The following is a 14,090-nucleotide window of genomic DNA, read 5'->3' on the forward strand; positions in this document are numbered from 1 at the left end:
AAGGCTGGGGAGAGGAACAATTATCGATTTGAAAATGAATACCAAACTGAAAATAAAAAAAAATGAAAGTAATTAAATAACAAAATACCAGAAATGCTGAACAGGACAAAGTCTGAACAAGAAGTGATATTACCGAGGTTAATTTCCCTTTTATTGTATTGTACTTTCAAGGCAATTCTCATCTGGTGTATTGCAATATTGCATGCGTGCGTGTCCACACAGCCCTCAGCATGAGCCAGGAGATAAGCACTGCTGTGTGCAACTCGCAGACGAGTAGCCCAGATGTGCAGAGCTTGGAAAGCAATGGAAAAACATCCAGCTTACAAAGAGGGCAGTAGTGCAGGCAGCATGAAGAAGCGGTTTGCATAAATAATATATCTGCACCTATAGACATACACGCACAGAGTTCTCTGCACTTGAAATGTAGCCACAAAGCCTGTGGACACCCACGCTTCAGGCAGAGCGGTATCTGTGCCTCCGCTCTGTGTTGTTTACCTTCCCCGACACAGAGATGAAATCATGGTATAAACAGAGGGCAAAGTCCGCTCTCAGGCATTATACCCGACAGTCTCCTGTTTGACATGACAATAAAGCGTGGGGCAATGGGGGTTTTCTGGTTCTTTAAAGCTCTCCCGATGTACTCTCTAATGATAGCTGATACCGACCGAATCATTCACCCGCGCTGTTATCAGCAACGCCAAAGGAAAACATCGCAGTCCCGTGACCTTACGAAACCTTTAGGGCCGGCTGCCGGCTGCCCGGCAGGGCTCCAGCAGCCATCCCTCCCTAAGCCCGGCTGGTGCTACGCTTCCCGACCCTCGCGCCCCTCGCCCCCCCCTGCTCCTCGCTCCCGAAGGAAGGTGGGCTGCAGGTGCACCTCTGGCCAAGCAGGACAGGCCTGTGGGGCTCAGGCGAAGCTCTCCCTGTTCAACCACAACTTTTCTCAAATCTCTGCGCTCAGATGACCAAGGGGTCTTTGGTAAAGGGGACCTGGAGGTGCCATCCAGCACCCCCTCCGTTTCCTCGCCGTATTGCCGCCGTCCCTTCAAGCCCCACCCCGGCAGGGCCCCCTCACGGCGTCCCCGACCCGAGCCCGTCCGCCGCTCCTCCTCCTCCCGTCGGCGGCCACCCGCGCGACGGGGCGGGCCGGGGCGGGGCGGCGGGCGGACAATAGGGGCAGGCTGCGGGCGGCGAGCGGCCGGGGCCGGGCTGGGCCGGGTCCCCGTCTCCTGACGCCTGTGTGTGCCCGCGGGGCGGGCGGCAGCGGCGGAGGTCGCTTTCAGCGCGAGGCTCCGAGCGAAGCCGAGCCGAGGTGAGCGGCGGGAACGGGGCGGCGGGCGGAGGGGCAGCCTGGGAGCACCCCGCCGAGTGATGCGGCGGGTGGCACGCCTGGCTCCTGTCCCCAAGTAGCCGAGGACCGGTGCGTGCGCTCTCGCTCCTGGCGAAGCAGGAAATAAGCGCTCGGAATGAGCCCTGAGCGCGCAGCCCGGAGCAAGCGATCCTGCGTGGAACTCGGAGCGAGTTTCTGCGCGTCCCGCGCTGGCGGGAACCAGGAGGGCGGGGGCACCGCGGGGAGCTTCTGCCCGAGCTTTTTCTGATACAGGTACAAAGGTTTTGTGATGTGTGTGTGTGTACGTGTTTATTTGATCATTTGATGCATGTCAGTTGACTGGGGGAGCTCAGCGGGTATAAGGAAGAGACCCAACAGCGCTTGTTCACCTGATGCCAAACCGCTGTACGGACCTGCTCTGTCTCTCGAAGTAGAAACGTAAGCAAGTTCCCTGCCCCACCCGGCGGGTCGGTGCCTGTGGCGGCTCCCTAAGGGCAGCATGTCCGTAGGTCGCTGTGAGAGCGGGTCCGTCGGCTCGTGGCCTGCCGCTGCCCGGGCTTTTGGTTGCACAGACAGCTCCCGCAGGCAACCCAGCTGCCCCGGCTGCCCGCGGTCAGCCCCCAGTCATGCCCAAAGCCGCTGCAGTGGCACAGAAGTCAGTGTGCCGCATGTGAGCGAGGGCTGCACGCCTACAGAAAGCAAATGTACGAGGAACGCTGCTTTTGAAGAATTGCCGTGCTGCTTCAGGGCAAGAGGGCTTGCAGACGGAGCTCCTTCTTCTTTTGCCTGTCACACTCAAGTTTGATCTGTTTAATAAAACACTGCGTGTTTGCTGATGGTTTCAGCTGTTTTGCAGTGTGCGAACATAGCTTACCTGTGGTAACTTGGTAACTCTAACATGTGGACACACCACCAAAATACTGCAGGTGAACCAGGACTTTAAGTCAAAATCACTTTATTGCCATGTTTGCAGTACTACCAGCATTTCACCAATACAGGAAACCCGAGTAACACTGAGAGCAGTGGGTCGTTATAATTCTTTAGATTGCTGTGCGGAACCAAAAAGGCTTTATAATGACTTAAATTTTTGAGTTCCTTCACTTGTACATCACCCGTTTCCTCTCATCCTTCCAATCCAACTGCAGGATCTCAGAAGGCACCTGTAGATCACCAGAGTTGACGGGAGGTGCTGAGCTCTCTGACCCCAGGCCCAGTGCTGTGTCCTTGTTGCACAGGACAGGACACAGGAATGAGATGCAGCACCCGATGCAGAGCGTGCCATGCTGCATGCCATGCTGTGTGGTGCGAAGGGGAGCTGGTGAAGGAACACAGCCACCCACAGCTACACCAAGAGTGCCAGTTTTAATGAATTAAATTAGTAATTAAATTAACAATATTACAAATTGCAGAGATGTTAGATTTGAAGTATACAAATTCTACTGTGTAATTGTTTGTAAGCATGAGCGACATGAAATTTTCTGACGACCAGTAGCAACTTTTATTTTGCATCACTTGTTTCAAACATACAGAACTAGACAGTTTTTAAGTTTTTAAAATGTGAGCAAAGCAGTATTTTCCATAACTTTATGGCTCATTCATATATTAGAACTACACACATTTTCAGTTACCTTCTACAACTTCGCTATGTAATTCAAGTAGCAGTTCTAAACAAACTCTTGTATTATCACAAAAGAATCCTGACCTTTTAGTGATACCGAGGAGTGCAAAGGGCAGAAGATGTTTTGAAGAGGATATGTAAATACTAGGTTAAGTCACAAAGCTTCTGCTCAAAAACTTAACTCTTTGTGAACAAATGACAGAAAGATGACATCCCTGAGGTATGTGGTGCTGCCACAAAACAAAAATCTGAGTCTGACAGTAAAAAAATATTATTTGAAGCAATGGTTAATTTCAGTTTAGTACTAATTCACGTTTCTCTTCAGTGTTCCCTCCAGTGTTCTCTGTTCTTCCCATAAAACTTCTTTACAAATAAAAGCAGGACCCTCTCATTTCCCTGAGCATTTAGAAGCTATTGAAACTAATCTGAGAGCACCGAAAGAATCAGTAGACACCTCAAGGAAAATGATACCTTGCACATTTCATCAAATCATGGCTTTTTACTGTGGATGTAGCTCTTACCTAATTTTTAGGGCAGAAACCTTTTCTTGTTTTCCATGATTGTATAATGAACATCCCATCAGGCAGTGGTACTCTCCAAGTGCCCTCATGGACAAGTTCTGATGCAAATGCAAAATCTGATGATACATAAAAATTGGGTCGAACCAAATGCAATGAAAGTCTCCAGACAGATACCGTTGAAGTCTTGACTCAGAATTTCAGTCATGGTACCTTCAACAGTCTCAGTGTAGGCTGAAATAGAAAATACATGGGCAAGCTTTCTACTTCAGGAGGTTTCTTCAGTTTGAAGTCTGCTGTATGTTTGTTTTCCTCTAACTACTGAGGTTACAAGACTTGCTTTAGGAATACACCTTTTTGTTTCTAAAAAGAATCAAACACTTTCTTCAAATGCTTGAGGTAGGAGAGCCCATGTTAAATTCCCAGGGAAGGCACGTTTTGATACTGTGTTTGAGAATGTAAATGAAATAAAACATAAAGTACAGTTTGTGTTTCTTAGATTTACAGAAGTATACCTTTAAAGGCTGTTTGAGGCAATATTAAGGTATGTTTATATATAAACAGTATCCAAGGTCATTGGTGTTAAGCTGATTGAGAATGCAGTATGAGACAAAGAATGAATTTATCTTTGGTCCTTGGCCTGTCACCGATTTCAGAGTTAATCCAGCAACCTAACCCAGAAAAAATGAACGATTACTTTACCTCTCCTCTCTTTTTTAAAAGAGAAGCTGAAGGTGCTGATGGCTACCTTGCAGTGTTGGGGAGGAAAGCCTGCTGAAGCTGTCGTGTCTACATGCGGTTGGTGGCCGATGGCTTCCAACTCTCAAGGGAGGAGAAGTCAACAGCTGAGGCCAACAGCTCCCCCAGCTGCGGCTTCTGGCAGAGGTCATAGGAAACTTAGAGTTTGGAGAACAAACCAAAACCCACTGTGAGCTCTAAAGCATATATTTCTCACTGTTTTCCCCCTGCATGCCCAGTATTCTGCTTTCTCTCTAAGGTTAATTTCATCTTTGGTTATCTTTTCAAATACTCATCCTTGTAAAGCAGAACAGAGATTTGTATTTGCAACAGTGCAGGTGATGTCATGTTTTCAAATAATTGGTTATAGATTGAAGATAAACAATATGCAAACAACCAAGTTTGTTGTTTTTTTTTTTGTTTGTTTGTTTGTTTCCATTTAAATTTAGTTTGCAGAGGCAGCTGATACAGTCTGAAACAGTTGGAGGTACACTTTGATATCTCAGAGATAAATGGCGAGAGTCTTATCTGGTAGCATTCATTTATATAGGAAGGACTGGGAATTTTGTGCTTGTGCACTGAAATTGCGAGGGCTGCTACAAAGTAATGCCCCCTGTTTTATTATGCCTCCCGCAAGATTAGAAGTGGCTGTTGGTGGAATGGCAGTAGAGGCTGAACCTTCCCACCAGTATTCCATTGCATTTTGTTGCTGTGTGACAGCAGTCTGAGAAAATGGTGTCCGACGTGGAAGTGTGCATAAAGCAAAGGGGTGTCACTGAATCCTTTCGTGTGGAAAAAATGGCACCCACTGACATTCACCAACACTTTGTGAACATTGATGGAGACCAAACAGTGGCTGTGAGCACAGTAAGGCAGTGGGTGTTGTGTTGAAGCAGTGGCAACGGTGACAGTGGGTCACCTCTGCTGGTGCAGATTTTTGTGAGCGCAACATGCAGCTCTTGTTCATTGCTGGTGAAAATGCATAGCTATTGCTGGTGCCTGTGCTGCAAAGTAGTGTTGTGTGGCTGCGAATGTGCTCTATCAATTAGTGTGATTGTGCTCTCCGCCTCTATTGTAGTTAACATGGAAATAAACAGGTTGATCCAAAAGTGATTCCTCCTATGTAGATCATCAACACTAGTTTTCTACTTCCAGAACCATCTTTAAAAACATACTCAGTGTACTTCTAAATAGCTTTGCCAGTAATTTCTGCATAAGGCGTACAACACTGTGTGCGTAACAAACACAATAGTTATGACTATGTAATAAAATACATATATACAATATAGAAATTACCGCTAATGCACTCAGTGCATTATACTGGGGAGTTATTTGCCTACCTTCTTAAAAAGTATTACCACGGCAAATCTGATCAAACTGAATGCAAGAAAACCATTAGTTTTCCCCAACTCACCTGCCACTATACCTGGGTTAGCAGTGTTTTTCAAGCAGGACATTTTCTGTTCCCTTTTGCTAGGTTAAAAAGAAAAAAAGATACGAATGGAAAAAAAAAACCTGACTACACAAAGTAAGGATAGAGTCAAAATCCTTTTTTGTATCAAAGATGCTTCATTATTTAATCATAATTGTGTTCAGAAAAAGTCATAGTTACCGTCATATAATTATGTGTTTAAGGAGCTTTTAAAACTCATATCTATTCAGAAAAACATTAAGTGTGTATTTAACTTAAAGTACATTATTCGTTCTGCAGAAGACACTGAGCTCAGCTTTTGCTTTGCTAAAGCCTTACAGAAAAGAATGAGCTCTTTGATCTGTTCACTGGGCTGGAGATGTTCTCAGGTACTGGTAAGGGTCCTGCTGTGCCTCTCAGATGTGCTGTGAGGATTAGATTAAGGTCACTTGCTATTTAATGATGGATTATAACTCACGCACACTTAAAACATCCTGGTTTCTCTAAACCAAACTCAGCTTGCTTACTCTTTAAGTAGAAATGAAAGAAAAGAGGAAAGAATAAGAAGGATGGTAGAAGAGTGATACCTGCTGCTTTATCAGATCAGACAGGGCTGTTGCTCCTCTTGCCCACCTCTGTGTGGATCCAGACTGGAGAAACAAAACACGTCTGTGATAATGCAGCTGTCACGTGTGCGTCTGTGTATACTCATATACCTAAATCTTAAAGGGATGACAAAAATCAGCAAATGGTTTCAGTTTGGTCCTTAGCTGCCAAGAAGACCAACACTAGACTTTGCTTTGGAACTAAGGGAGCCATATCTCACGCACCTTCAGGAGAGCAGTCCTGTCAGAGCGTCTGCCCAAGTGCTTCCATGTGTGCCCAACATGCAGTGAACACCCTCTTAGTTAGTGATCCCATACATGACTGTGGAGATGAATTGGTGGGCAAAGGCAGCAGCACAGGCTGCAGCTGAATGCTTGGCAGCAGAACCCAGCCACTGCAGCGGTTTCTTTTTTAGCCTGTGGGAGGAAGGTATTATCACAACAGGTGTGAGGTGGCATATGTTGTGCTTGGGCTTTTGTCATGGTATTGTATGGTTTGTTTACATGTCTGATTTCTGTAGTGCATCGACTTATTATAGGTCTCTTTCACAACTCAGTTTTCATCTCCTACAGATATAGACATTTCCATTGTGTGGCCTTGTGAATGTGAAACTAGCATCTATTCTAGAAATGAAAAAAAAAAAAAAAAAAGAGAGAAAGAAAATACCTTTTTTTAGAGAATTTTTCACAGTGCATGGTTGTGAAGTCTAAGAATAGTTGGTGTAAACACGCAATAGACACTTGAGGTTTTATTTCAGTTTTTAAATACATTCCATCCATAGTGTTTGTTTTAGTAAAGGCTACTAATGGCTCTAAGTTTCAAAGACACATGAGTAACACTTTTCCATTTGTTTGAATCTTCCTCTGGTGCCTTCAGCCTACAGGAATTGCAGCACTGCATAGCTAGATGTTTGCTCCGTGCCTTGGAGTGAGTGTATGGGTGGGTGGTTTACCTTCTGCAAGGCCAACGATGCATGCTTGGGCTGTTTCTCTATGCCACCTGCTGAGGCTAGCCACTTCCACAGAGTTGGCACTCTGGATATCGAAGAGAGTACTTTGGCATTCCTGGCATCCTTCAAACATTATGCAGCCATTCCCAGGTTCTCTTTGGCCTTTCAGGATCCTTTGGAGCTCATGCCCAAGCTTGCTCTGAGAGAGCTGCTAGAGCATGACTTGCCCTGGATAATGCAACTCCATAGTGTACATGTTGTGTCAGCCTTGCCCAGAAATGAAGGGAGATGTAGCTGTTGAATGGGATCACCTGTTGAGCACCACTATAGTCAGCAGCTTGCTGGACTAGGTGCTTCTGTGGGAAGTGAAGGGCTGATACTAGTGGAGGGGAATACAGATTTGAACTGAGATGGCTTCACTATATGGTGTGTATGGAGCCTCAGCACTTGGCTCAGAGCTAGCATGTTCTCTGGGGAACTGGGTTACTGGAAATGAGGTACAGTGCTGGAAATGCTGAAAGTTCCTCTATAACCCTTTTCTTGACTTTTGCTTGGACTGAGGTGGGAGACATAGAGCAACACGTAGTGGAAGCACTATTTAAAACAAAATAGGGAAAGGATACAGCATCTGAAACTACTCATTTTTGTTATTTTTGTAGATGATCATAAGCCTTTTAACTATCCTGTAACGTATGTTCAGATTCTGACACTGACATGTAAATAAACAGCTATATGACTAAGGGTGGCACTGTATAAATAAAAGGAAAAAATGTATGATTATAGTCCATACAGTATGTTAATGTCTACTGAACACAAGGTAATCCTTAGATTTTTTTCTCTAGTCACATTAAATGTCAGTAAGTGAAGTCTTTGCTTTTGCAGTGATACAGGCTGAACCAAATATACCTTCATTTAGTTATACCAAGTTTCTGCTAGGTTATGGAAGTGCGTTTACTTATGCAATAATACATACACTGTAATATTTAGTAACTTTGCTTATGGAAAATGTAGAGTTCTTCTAAATACTGAAAGAAGATCAAGGATTTCTTGGTGTATAACGGCCTCAAACTTGACCTGAATGTAAGACATGAAGAACAGAGTTTACAGGATTGCATAGAGCTGGCAAACAAGTCCACTACAAGCAGCGTTAGGACAGATAGTCTTCGCTTGGTTGAGCTCCATCTCTGAGAATATTTTACACAGATGTTATTCTGCAGAGTGTGCTTAAAAGGACAAAGGAGCGCAGCCTGGGGGGAAATCCCATTCATTGTTTTCCAGGATTACTCCATCAGCAAAAGGAGCTAGCTCAGTGATGATGTAGCTGGGAAGCAGAGAGGATAAAGCAGCAGGCCAGGGTCACACCAGATAAAAATGCACATCCAGAGGGCTGTCACTGAAGTCACTCATCGGACGCCCTGAAGGCAGCAGGTGGAGCAGAGCTCACCAGCAAAGTGCAGAAGCAAACATCCCCAGGCTGGAGAAGAGCTGGCTGCCCCAGTCTGTGCGTGCGGATGTAAATAGCCCCAGTGCACAGCTCTGATGTCACTGGGCTCGATAAGCCCAATAAAAACATTTCCAAAGGCTACAGACACGCCAGCTCTGCCCTGAGCTTTGCTGGTGAACTCAGCTTCTGTGGTGCTTTCAGGAAGGCCTTATCAGAGGATGGGAAATGCTGGAGATGGCCCACTTGGGCTGAAACCCAGTGAGTTCTGTTGCTTATTTTGCTAGAACAGGAGCAGCCAAGCAGCCGCTCGTAGTCTGTGTGCTGGATGCCGGCTGCTGGTAATGAATTGCCTTCTGATGGGCTGAAGTGGGATAACGCTAGGCAGCTCACTGCCAGGCACGGGATTGTGTCTTGCACTAGCTGAAACCACTGGGAGCTATACTTAGCTACGCCAGCTATGTTTATCTATATTTTCCAATTTCTGGGCTGTTTTGACCCATTACGAGGAAGCTGCCTGCTCGAATCTTTGTTGGTACATCTGTAGGCTCACTGAAAGTTTCCTTTGGGGGCTCTCAGAATAGCTCTTACCTCAGCACACTGCAGGCCCAGCAGGGGCGGCCACGCACACCGAACCACGTCCGCCTAACCCAACCTCGCGTTCCCAGACAGCACAGCATGGGAGTGACGCTGGCCCTTCTTTGCAGAGCACCATGTCCCAGGCGCGGCGGAGCCCCAGGCGTGTCCTTCTCTCCAGATACCCCGACGGAGCGCCAGAGGAGCAGACGTACGGCAGCCTCCTGGCAGCGCCAGACACTGCAGAGCAAATGGAACTCAATATCAGGTATCACGTCGCAAGAATGCTGCTTCTGTCCTCCCCACCCGCGTCCGAGCCCCCTGACCTTCACAAGGCTCCTGGCTAAGCCCAGGAATCACAGTGGATGATATTAAGAAAAGTTGATGCAAATGGAGATAACCTGTAGCGCTCAGCACCAACGGCACAAGATTATGCTGCATTAAATGTCTGTAACTCTCTGTGCTGCCCAGGGACGCAGATGTGGCTCTTCATTAGAGGCCCACCTGTTAGAACAAGCAGCTGAGGAGGCTGCTTTCACATAATTCTCCAGGCGCCTCTCACAACCAACTGATAGTGCTGTACTCTTTTGTTCTTTCTTTTTCCTTTTGAAATCTCGCACATTTTTCCAGTTCAGGGATCGGGGGCTGTCTTTTGCAAGATCTGTGAAAATTCCTTTCTGTGTTTATTTATTTTTTTGTTTAACCAACCAAACCAACCTTGAGTTTATCTAAGTGGATCTCTAGAATTAGACTTGTAAGCCCACTTATTGTGCAGCATAAATGGACCTCAGCAGAAATATGAGTTCAAATAAAAGCACATAGCCATAATTAATTTTACTTAAAACAAAAAGCATGCACGCTTAGGAGAATCTATAGTTATTTCATTGGAAACTTTCATCAGTAGAGTGCAAACAGTTTGGGGATGCACACAGATTCTTGACCTTTCATGCTGGACAGCAGCTGCAGCATAGGGACCCGCCTGCCCTGAAGCTCCCCACAGATGCTGTTTCAGTTGGTTCATATTCCAGCATCACTCGCTAGCTTGGGAACTGCTCTGTGCCATGGCGAGCGCTGAAGCGAATCTGTTGGACGAAAGAATTGGTTATGTAATGTGAGGTGTTTTGAGACATCTGAAGTGAAAGCTGCGTGAAATATTTTGACTTTGTGGAAAAAAAAAAAATCCTAGAAACAATTCTGTTGTGTTGTATGAAGAAATTAGATACCATGGCTTTTCAAAAGTATCAGATGAAAAACCAGATGAAAACATCCTAGCACTGGTGTGTATAAATACGGACTTAAGGTGTCTGATCAATCAACTGATAAATAATAAAAAAGCTGAAACATTTAGCATTTACATCCCTACCTTAGCCTATCCATTGGGGAAATAACTGTGCCCAGCACTTGCAGAGTAAATTTTGAAGAAGTGACTTTGCTGTGTGTTCCTTTAACTGCTATTTCAATGCCTTCCAGCTCAGCTATCCAGGTTGGCCATCAGCTGGCACTGATTGGGGACGAATTTAACAGAGCCTACAGCAGGAAGATTGAAGACACACTGCTTCACTTGGCACGCAGGTGAGTTACCTTGCTGACACCATCTGCCCCTGAATGCTTCCAAAAAATCATGTCATATAGATAAATAATAATGTTTCTGCATCCAGAGTTTAAACAAACAAACATAAATATTGCCATCATTGCTGTTTCATACAGAATCTAAGAAAGAAACCATATACTGAATCTTATTTTACAAACAAGAATCTTATAATGTAAATTGTTTCCACAGACTGTAACCATTTACAGAGAGTTAACTGTTTCTTGGTGCTTAAAATTTCACAATAGCACCGTAGTTTTCCTTGGCTAGACAGCATCTTTAAGCACAGCAAAGTGAGGAGAGGCCCAGCAAGTGCAGTGCTTCAGGGATTAACGTGTTACTGCATGTCAAACAACCCATCATCGCACATACAATAAAACATGGCTCAACTCGTTTGCACTGCCTTTTATCTGCTGAGGGCTGGCAGGGTTGTCATGCATAGTTATCAACTGCAGATTAACTGCAGAAGCACAGTAATTAACATAGTAATGTCCCAGTTTGAAACAAGAGTTGGTTATTGCAGACTTGAAGAGAATGAAGCCCAGTCATAGCTGTGATCCTTAACTCAGCCTCGGTCACCTTGACCTGAGCTGCTGTGCATCTTTTCCAGCCTTAATGATTCTATGAAATACACATGTATAGGATACTCCTTAGACTTCCAAGAAGGAACATATATGTTTTGGGCTTTTTTTTGTAGTTTTCTACACTTTGGCATTTTGTTTGCTAATTTTTAGAATAAAACTATGATCGTCTCCGTGGTTTTTTTTTTTTCTCTTTCTGTTTGTGGTGTTTTCTAAATCATCAGGGTTGCTGTCAGTGTTTTCCAGACATGGAATATTATTAGAAGTGTTACAAGAAGCTTTGGAAACTTTTTGAACAATAACTGGACAAAGAGGATGGCTGACTATGGAAGCTGGGTATGCACTCTCCCTTTTCTCCCACTTTCTGCTCAGAAACTCCTAAATGCCAAGGAGTAAAGCCTATTGGGTTACTCTGGGCTTGGGTTTATTCTTTAAATTGCTGATACACCCCCTACCAAATGTCCTGTTCACAAATCGAGTGAGCTAAATGCCTGCAAACACTCAAAACAGGTGCCAAAGTGTCACTGACATCACTGGGGCTCCGTGCAGACAGGAGCCTCCCTGCTATAAAAAGCTGTGAGGATACATTCTGGATTAGATAGGTAGGGCTGTTATAATCTGTGTTGTATTATGTTTTGGAGAAGATATGAGGACCTTTTAGACTTTGGGTAAGGCAGGCTCGTTCCTGCAGAGGAAGAGGCGACGCTTTCAGTTCAGCACTCCCCTTGCCCTTGCTTTCCTGCACCAGCACTTTGCTCCCTGTTGTTCCTAATGGCCTCCCCTTTCCTCCTGCAGGTTTGCCGGCTTCCTTTCAGGTGTGTCTGCCAGAAGCTGGTGCCTGCAGCTCTGCTCGCTGTCGCATTTTGGTGGGCCATAAGCTATGGACTGCAGAATTAACACAGAATTACCATAGGAGGTCATTGCTGGACTCTGACCAATATAATTAACACCCAGGTGGTGGCAGCTGGTTTGTTTTTCAAATTTACACTGATAAAAATCTCTTTTATATTTAAAACCTAGGCTAGTGCTGGGTCACTGCTGTTTGGTAACTTTTTTAAGAAGAAAAATGTTTAAAATTATGAGGTTGTTGCTGGATAACTGCCTGACTTGCTAGTTTTGAAGTGTGAGGCCAGGTTACAAAGTCCATTTCTGTCCTTTTTTCATTTGTTTTAATGCAATGTAAAGCATCTATTTCATATCATGGAGTTTCTTGAAAAGATTCCAGCTGTGGGGGGAGACAGAAGGCATGCTGGTCATCCTTAAAACTTAAAACACTGTAAAAGCAATAACAGAGATAAAAACCATGATACTTTTCTAAAATTAAATTGTTGCTTCACATGTTCTGCAGTGTCATCTACATTATTTTCCAAGACTGTGCTGTTACGTGTTAGTAACAGAATTCCTTATCTAGTTAATTTATCTAACACTACAGGACAGGCTTTAGTTGACTGTGCAATAAGAAAAGCACATGGAATTACGTTTGGTTGGAAGAGGAGCTGTTCAGATGGTGTGCTAACAGTCAGGCTGGTTGGACTGGCACTCAAGTGCCTCCCAGCTCAACCCATTACTTTTCCAGTATGTTTCAAAAATGTAATGACAGATCTTACATTCTTCTGCTTTACGAAGTCAAATTCTGAGTTGTCCAGGAAAACAAGAATTTGTTTGAATTTGAGAAGGGCCTTGGTTTTGCGTTTGGCTGACTCATCTTAGAAGCCATGTGATTAGCGGGAAACTGCCGACCGGAGAGAACTTGCAAAATGGCGGCGGGGGCAGATGGCAGCCCCAGCAACCCCGTGTGGCAGCCGGACACGGCCGCCTTCATCTCAAGGGCAAACCGCAGCCACCCCATATCACCCTGCCTACCTGTGTGCTGCTTTTCACTGCGCGCAGATGCAGACAGAGAGAAAATGAAAGCGAGTCCCTGTGGTTTGGGCATTCCCCTCACAAGAGGGGTTACCTGCTTCCTGCCTTGTCAGGTGACCGCCGCTGCTGCTAGGGTGCTTCCGCAGCAGGGAGGTGCGGTTCTTAGTGGCCTTGTCTGAGAGGTTGGAGCTTCCATTCTGAGCCCCACCTTTAAGTCAGACAAGGGATTGGAAGCATTATATTCCTCCTAAAAGTAAATCCCAACCCAGGACAGTTTCAGAGGACTGAGGAGTGCGTTTCTGCTCCCGTGTGCGCAGTACCAAATCCCACTCTGCTCATGGGCTTGCACCTCACACAACTTTTCGACAGGGAAAAAGAGGAAAAAAAGGTCAAACTAGAATCTTTTGTCCGATATTTTGTTGTAAGACTTTAAAATATTTTTACCTGACTTGAAATGCAGAGCAAAAAAAAAAACCAAACAAAAACCAACCAAGGTACTTCAAGGGCGATGGGCCCAGTATAGCTCTAAGCATTCAAACAGTAGCACACACACTGGAGCCTCTCCAAAAATATGTCCCCTTTCTGTCGCAGTGCCCCAGACTGATCTGCCTTTCAGCAGTAAGCACGCTGGGTACCTTCCAGCAAAGCACACAGGACGTGATTGGAACCATGGTCTGATCCAGAAGGTGGCAAACAGAATTGTTCACGTAGCCAAAAGCCAGGCCAAAATGTCATCAGTGAATTGGCTGTTCTGTTTAACTCCGTATTAGAGATATAACAGAAAATATTTTACGATCATTATCTAGTGAAGGGTAAAAATTCCCGTCAAGAGAGTCTAATGAACCACCTCAGCAAGGTAACAAATGTACCA

General features: G+C 45.1%; 1 protein-coding gene across 1 annotated transcript in view; it reads right to left on the bottom strand.

The window, feature by feature from the left end:
- The window catches only part of TTLL1 (tubulin tyrosine ligase like 1), a 31,592-nt gene extending 30,579 nt beyond the window's left edge, over nucleotides 1-1,013 (bottom strand). The window contains exon 1 of the mRNA XM_042835111.1: nucleotides 878-1,013. The gene's annotated coding sequence lies outside the window, so the exon portion shown is untranslated. The remainder of the gene's footprint in view (nucleotides 1-877) is intronic.
- Between the last annotated feature and the right edge of the window lie 13,077 nt (nucleotides 1,014-14,090).

This window comes from Centrocercus urophasianus, unplaced genomic scaffold (genome assembly GCF_019232065.1).
Source record: "Centrocercus urophasianus isolate 14NV4802_14NV808 unplaced genomic scaffold, USGS_Curo_1.0 seq_5, whole genome shotgun sequence".
In the NCBI taxonomy this organism is placed as follows: domain Eukaryota; kingdom Metazoa; phylum Chordata; class Aves; order Galliformes; family Phasianidae; genus Centrocercus; species Centrocercus urophasianus.